The sequence below is a fragment of the Spermophilus citellus genome, assembly GCF_964194105.1.
Source record: "Spermophilus citellus genome assembly, chromosome: 3".
Taxonomy (NCBI): domain Eukaryota; kingdom Metazoa; phylum Chordata; class Mammalia; order Rodentia; family Sciuridae; genus Spermophilus; species Spermophilus citellus.
The window spans coordinates 148,208,100-148,216,169 of record NC_138184.1 but is presented as its reverse complement, the minus strand read 5'-3'; the positions used below and the strand labels follow the sequence as shown (position 1 = coordinate 148,216,169).

The window sequence follows — 8,070 nt, the reverse complement described above, 5'->3', positions numbered from 1 at the left end:
AGATTCCAAGAAGCATCAGAGAAAACCATATAGTTAATATACTATTTAATGTTGGATATATCAGAGCTCTGAAGAAAGTAAAAAGGATAAGAAAAGAAGGGGACAGGAATGCTATTTTAGGAAGATGGTCAGAGATGCCTTCCCTTCCATTGTAACATTTGCGTTAATACACCTGAATTGTGTTTGGGAGGGAACTATGAAAATATCTGGGGTGAGTGAGAGTCACAGGATATCAAAGTAACTGTTATTGTTCTCTTTTGCAGTGCTGGGGATTGAACCCTGGGCTTTACATATGCTAGGCATGTGTTCTACCACTGAGCGACATCCCCAGCCCAGAGATTGACATTTGTATACTAAAATGTCAACAGTATGTATCCCTGGGCAGAAAGATTTCAGATGTTCTTCCCATTTTGCTTCTCTGATTTTTTTTAAAATTTATTCTCAAGCACTGAGCCCTACCATTCTCCTAACCAATAGTTCTTAACAAAGTTGATCTTTTTTGTACAGTGTATAAATTCCTTTCCAATTCAGTAAGTATAATGGTTAATCTGTTGTTTGGCTGTATTACATATATCTTTCACTCAATTTTTAAGCATTTTGGTTGCAAATAAAATATTTAGCTCTTTGTGTGGGGGCACCTCTAAAGTCTGACCACTTTGCATATGTTATTTAAGATGCTGGAAGGTAACAATAAAGTGTGATAAATTACCCATTTTGGGGAGACAAACTGGCAAAATGTTACCACTTGAATGGAAAAGTAAGGGCAAGGCTGGCATGGTGACACTTATAATCCGAGCATTTTAGGAGGCTGAGGCAGGAGGTGTGTAAATTCAAGAATAACTTTGGCACTGTAGGTAGATCCTGTTTCAAAATAAATGAATAAATAAAAAGGGCTGGGGATATAGCTTAGTGTTAGAGCACCCCAGGAACAACTCCCAATAGTGCCCCCCCAAAAGCATAGAAAATCCAAAGTAGGTGACTATCCTCAGACTTGTTTTAGATCATGAGGAACAGGTCAGAAGGATTTTGCAGCATAAGGAGAAGATAGAATGTTCAGTGGCTTATCTATAATTAGGTTAAAGAGTGAGGAAGGGATTGGGTAGTGGTTAGACTTAAACAGATCAATTTTGTCATTTCATAGCTTGGGTTTTTTTTTTTTTTTTTTTTTTTTTGGTGCTGGGTGTTGAACTGACGGCCTTGCATATGCTAAATATGTGCCGTTTTACAGCTTTTTAAAAATATTTTAAAATATAGTTTAGTGGTTAATGGACCTTTATTTTATTTATTGGTATGTGGTGCTGAGAATTGAACCCCATGTCTCTTACATGCTAGGCAAGTACTCTTCCACTGAGCTACAACCCCAGCCCGGCTACAAAGATTATTTAAATTTTAATGTTTTTTTTTTTTTTAGATTTTATCAGTTTCTGTATCTTTCAAATATTCGTTGAGTGAGTTTAAGACAAAAGTCTGATGTAGGTCAAGTGTAACTTCACAGTGCTTTTTTAATATGTGTTAGCAGCATTATTCATTTTAATAAATCACTGTTTTATTGTTTTTTAATTTTTTATCTTTTTTTAAAAAAATACTTATTTTTTTAAGTTCTCGGCAGACACAACATCTTTGTTGGTATGTGGTGCTGAGGATCGAACCCGGGCCGCACGCATGCCAGGCAAGCGCGCTACCGCTTGAGCCACATCCCCAGCCCCTAATTTTTTATCTTAACTCTTTCTGTGTTGTTGTTTTCTTTTGTAGTATTGAGTATATGAACCCAGGGATGCTCTACTACTGAGCTATGTCCCCAGCCCTTTTTATTTTTTATTTTGAGAGTGGGTCTAATTTATTTAGGCTGGCCTTAAACTCATGATCCTCCTGCTTCAGCCTTCTGAGTAACTGGGATTACAGATGTGTATCACCATGCCTGGCTCTAGTGCTTCATTTTATCTACCCGCCCCTTTTCTTTAATATCTACAAATTTTTTAGGCAATGAAATGAGCTATGGCTCTGAGGACTCTGTTGGAGGTGAGAGGATTGTTGATATGAAGGAAACATTATGAATTACTGGTGTGAGAATTACACAAAGCATTAGGTTATATTCAATTTTGAGACATTTTTGTTTGCCTTCAAATGACATTTAATGAGTATTTGAAACTACTGTGATACATGGGAATTGAACATTCCCTAAAGGCTTGTGTATTGAAGGCTTGGTCCCCAATACAGCAATAGTCAGAGGTGGGGTGTTGGGATGGGATTGAATCATGAGGATTCTGAACTCATCATGGATTAATCCATTTACAAATGAATAATTTGATGGCATTATTGGCAGCTGGTAGAGACCTTAGGAGATGGGGCCTATTGGGAAAGTGATTCCTAATTGGGAAATTAAACCTTTTAATTTTTTCTATGAAGAAAAATATTGAAATGATATAGAAAATAAATACTATGTTGAAGTTGATTATTTTAAAATACCTTAGGTTTTAGAGTTGAGGTTGGGTTTTAAACTTTCATGCTGTAATGGTATGACTTTGGGAAAATGTGTATTTTCTAATTCAGAACTTCCAGATCCAAAGCACTGATAATGTCTATCCTATGTGACTCCATGGGGTTTTTGAAAAATTAAGCATGATATGTCTAAAACCCTTTGAGATCTTAAGAAGAGAATATGTGAAAGAAGAACTATCGAATGATTATTTCAATTTTCTAACATAAGGCTTTGCTGAAAGAACATGTTCAATACATACTTGTTAACTTAACACGAAAAAAGGAGTCTGAGCAGTAGCATATATGACACAATAGAAAGATGTTTCTTTGTACCATAATTCTCAGACTGTATCACCACACAATCTGTATTTATAACCATAAGTATCACACAGTATACTGTTTGAAATAATGAGCTATACTTTTTTGGTACCAAGGATTGAACCCAGAGTCAGGCTTGCTATTTTGTAACAACTCACTCTCTCAGGGTCCCATGAGAACTACTTTAATCTAATGAGGGCAACACTCCCAATGGTCTAATCACCTAGCACTAGGTTCTACCTCTTAAGGATCCCACCACCTCTGTGCTGCCACACCAAGGCCAAGCTTCCAACACAGGAACCCTCAGAGGGCATACTCAAAACCATAGCAACCGCTGACTTTTCTGTTTTGTGTATCTCCCTATACCCTGAGATCCTAGTATAATACTTGATATGGAATAGGTAGATGGTAATATTTGTAAGATGAATGGTTATAGGTTATAGAAATAAGTTCAGTGTAGATCTGTGTTCAGTGTTGACTACATCTGCAATAAGATTCAGTTTCCCTAAATATATAAAGAGTAAAGTTTGCTAAAGTAAAATAAAATAACTCTTCTTGTGGTTTATATATGAAGTATCCCCCCCTTAAGCTTCATTGTGAGATAAAACAAGAATGTTTAGAGGTGAAATGATTAGGTTATGAGAGCCTTAACCTAATCAGTGGGTTAATCCACTGATATAGCTTAACTGGGCAGTAGCTATAGGCAGATAGAGTATGAATCGATGGAGGAAGTAGGTCACTGGAGGCATGCCTTCAGGGTTTATATTTTGTCCCTGGTTAGTGGAGCTCTGTTTTCTGGCTGTTATGTCCTGAGCTGCTTTCCTCAACCACACCAGTTTGCCTTAGATGTTTTGCCTCACCTGAGGCCCAGTACAATGGGGTTGGCCATCTCAGCACTGAGACCTCTGAAACCATGAGCCAAAATGGACTCTTCCTCCTCTATATTGTTCTTAGGTATTTTGGTGACACAGATGCAAAAGCTGACCAAAACCACCCCATACTAGTCAACTTTTATATATTTGTGTGATTAGTAAAATGAGAGACACTTATGAGAAATTCAAGAAAGTAAATTAAAATACAGACCAAGACTCATTTTAAGAGTCAGCAATTTCTTTTATCTAATAAAATCTCAATTCTCAAAGGAATTTTGCAAATTCTTTTGTTGTTCTATCATTTGTATTGTATTGATAGTAATCCAGTTAATTGGGCCGTGGTAAGGAGCTTAGAAATGTTTAGGATACACTAAAATTTTTGTTGTGCGGGTAATTACAACAAAACATGATCTGTTTATGAAATAAGTTTTGAAAGCAGTCATTAGTCTTTTTTTTTTTAGATAACTAAATGTATGAATCAAGAAAAGTATCCCCCCAAAAAAAAGAAGGGAAAAGAGATCATTTTAAACTTATTGTCTTAATTTTAAAATGTAAGATGACTAAAACATACTAATGAAATAAAATCAAGGAGATCTTTTTCTCATATGAATGTATTTATTTTTCTATTGTAAAGCAGGGTTACCTTCAAAAATAAAAATGACACCAACATGGTATATGACAATTTGGACCATGAAATTTCAATAGACAATATTGATAAATCAGGGTTAACACTGCATTAAAGACCATTAACTAATACTCATTTAACAAACTTTTAATAAAGTATATAATATGTCAACATTGTAGCAATACCCAAAGTTATACAAATATAGTTTAAAAAAAATTTTAATTGTAGATGGACACAATCCCTTCATTTTATTTTATTTATTTTTATGCAACCAGGTAACTCACCTGGTAGGCAAGTGCTCTACCATTGAGTCGCACTCCCAGCACCAATACAATTATACTTTTATTGTAGCTGTCCTTTACTGAGAACTAATTAAATGTGGAGCAAGTGCTTTAAAAGAATTATCTCAGTTCATTCTCATGGGAGAGATGCTTTTATTATTTTCAACATACAATTGGGGACAGAAGCTTTCCAGAGTTCTGCTTTCAAAAAATTCGCCTGGAGGGATGAGAAGAATAATAAACATAAAGTACTAAGTGCTCCAGTGGAGAGTGCCTAAGAAGAACTGCCTTTAGCTGGTGGCAGAAAGGAAAGTCTTCCAGAGGACAAGATGCCTGCCTTGGATTTAAAAGAGGAGTTTGCAGGGTAGAGAAGATTGGAAAATATTGCTAGCATCTCAGAAGAGTGGAAAATACTGCTAGCATCTCAGAAGACTCATATGACATGAGTTGAAGATTAGTGAGACTTTTTCTGTAAGTATTTTTTTCATCACATAACACACATTGCATAGTTCCTTGTTTAAATAAAGATCTGACTTGGGCCAGGAGGGAACAACTGAGTTTTCATGAAGTGGGGGAGGGGGCTGGAGTGCTGCAGGGATTGTAGGACCAGCATATTGGCTAGAACTTTGTTACTCATTTATCTGTTGAACACTTTTTGGCCTTAACAAGTCTATAGAATGTATAAATGTCTGGGAGACTTCATAGCTTATTAGGTTATGGCTGAGTTATTACACTTTGGTTAATAAACACTAGACAGGAAGTCAAGAGTGGCAATGGGATCTGCCTGAACAGAGGGATGGCTTCAAAATGGGGCAAAGGGCACTAATAAGGGAGAGGGGCACCCAAACAAGTTGTCTACATAATATTTTACTTTTTGGACCTGAAAAATGTAAGAAAGTAGTTTTGAAAGCAAGCATTGTGGTTCAATATTTTCTTATTATTTGCCTATTCTGTCAGCATCCAAACTCCCATTATTATTGATATCCTGATCTCCCATGAGGCAAACAAATGAATTAAGGGCTTCACATGAATTTTTTTGGGGTGTGGTTTCCAGTACACAAAAACATATTTCTTTAAAAAAAAAAAAACCTTTATTTTACTTATTTTTATATGGTGCTGAGGATCGAACCCAGGGCCTTGCCTATGCTAGGCAAGCACTCTACCGCTGAGCCACAACCCCAGCCCCAAAACATTATGATTCTACTCTACATGTGTCTATTAAGTGTATAAGAGCATGTCTTAAAAAAGTGTATACTTGAATTCAAAAAACTTTATTGCTAAAATAATGCTAACAATCACCTGAACCTTCAGACAGGGGCAATCTTTTTGTTGGTTGTTTTGATGTTGATGGCTGTTGACTCATCAGGGTGGTGGTTCCTCAAAGCTGAGGTGACTGTAGCAATTCTTTCTTTCCCTTTTTTTTTTTTTTTTTTACATTTGCTGCATTGGTCAACTCTTCCTGTCATAGAAGATTTCTCTGTAGCATGCAATACTATTTCATAGCATTTTATCCACAATAGAGGTTCTTTTGCATTTGAAACCAATTATCTTAAACCCTGTCCCTACTTTATCAGCTAAGTTTTGTAATATTTTCTATCCTTTCTTGTCATTTCGACAGTATTTACAGCATCTTCACCAGGAGTAGTTTCCATCTCAAGAAACCACCTTCTTTGCCCATTCATGAGAAGCAACTCCTCATCTGTTACAATTCATCATGAGATTGCAGGAATCCTGTGACATCTCTACATTCTACATCTATTTCTAGTTCTCTTACTGTTTTTACCATATCTGCAGTTACTTCCTCCACTGACATCTAGAGCCACTGCATATCAACCATGAGGGTTGGAACCAACTTCTTCCAAACTCCTGTTACTATTGATATTCTGATCTCCCATGAGGCATTAATGTTCTTATAGTGTTAAAAGACAAAATTACAACAAATCTAGATTTGCACATCGTTAATTGGCTTCATTTGTAATTCTAGAATCAGGGAACAGTCTGGACCAAAAACAGTTCAGAATGACCTCTTCTACCAAATGGTTGGGGTTATATTTATAACCAGAGAATGCAAGTGATGTACAGAAAATGAAAGCAAGGCACAGAAATAGCTCAGCTGATTATAGCTCACATTTGTCTTATTTGAACATGGTTTGAACACTTTGCCACTTATGATATGCTGAGATTCAGCTACTTGTAAGAGTAGGTTACAGTCTGTTCATGTATCAAATTAGGTTATATTTCATTATGTACAGAAAAACCTTCAATTCTTTTGGTTAAAAATGTACGGAGACAGCTTAAGCTAAACTTAACAATGGCATTTAGAATGGTGAAACCTTTCCAGAAGTCTTCAATTTACTTTGCCCAGCTCCATCAAATAAATCACTATCTATAGTAGCTATAGTTTTTCTAATGTGTTTCTAAAATAGTAAGTCTTGAAAGTTCAAATGACTTCTTGCTTCATGGATGGAAGAATGGATATCATGAAATCAACATTGATTTCATTTTTTTTTTCATAATTTCATTCTCTATTAATCTCTGTCAGAGCATTGGGGTGACCAGGTGCACTGTCAATGACAGAAATATTTTAAATGAAAAATTTTTTTTCCTCTGAGCAATAGGTTTCAGCAGTGAGCAGCAAAAAGTAAACTATGCAGTTACCAAGGCTTTGTTGTTCCATTTGTACAGTGTTGGCAGAGAAGATTTAGTATAATTCTTAATGGCCTTAGGATTTTGGGGATGATAAGTAATCACTGCCTTGAATTTAAAGACACTAGCTACATTAGCCCCTCATAACTGAGTCAGTCTGTCCTCTGATGCTTTGAAGCCAGTCATTGACTACTCTCCAGCTAACAGTCCTAGACACATCTTCATCTAGTACAAGTCTATTGTGTCTGCATTGAAGATCTCTTCTTTAGTGTAATAATCTTCTTTAATTATTTCTGCTAGAACCTCTAGATAACTTGCTGCAGCATCTACATCAGCACTTCTTGCTTTGCTTTGCAGTTTTATGTTATAAAGATGGCTTCTTTCCTTAAGCCTCATGAACCAACCTCTCCAGCTGCAGACTTTTCTTCTGCAGTTTTTTCACCTCTCTCAGCCTTCCCTGAATTGAGGAGAGTCAGGGTTTTGTTCTGAGTAGGGATTTGGTGTAAAATAAGTTTGTGACTGATTTGACTTTTCATGCAGAACACTAAAGTTTTCTTCACAAAATCTTTTGTCCTGTCTCATCTTTCTACTAAGCCTAAACATTTCTAGCTTTGGATTTATTTATTTTTAAAAAAATGTTTTCTTAGTTGGCAATGGAACTTTATTTTCCTTATTTATAAGAGAATCAAACCCAGCATCTCACATATGCTAGGCAAGTGCTCTACCACTGAGCTATGTATGTCCCCAGCCCTCTAGCTCTGGATTTAAAGTGAGAGGTGTGAACTCTTCCTTTCATTTGAACACTTAGAGGCCACTGTCAGGTCATTACTTTGCTTATGTTTGATGTTGC

At 36.1% G+C, this 8,070-nt stretch overlaps 1 protein-coding gene across 2 annotated transcripts in view; it reads left to right on the top strand.

Moving 5' to 3' along the window:
• LOC308643867 (protein FAM221A) overlaps nucleotides 1-8,070 on the top strand; it is a 330,925-nt gene that overhangs the window by 295,881 nt on the left and 26,974 nt on the right. The window lies entirely within an intron of this gene.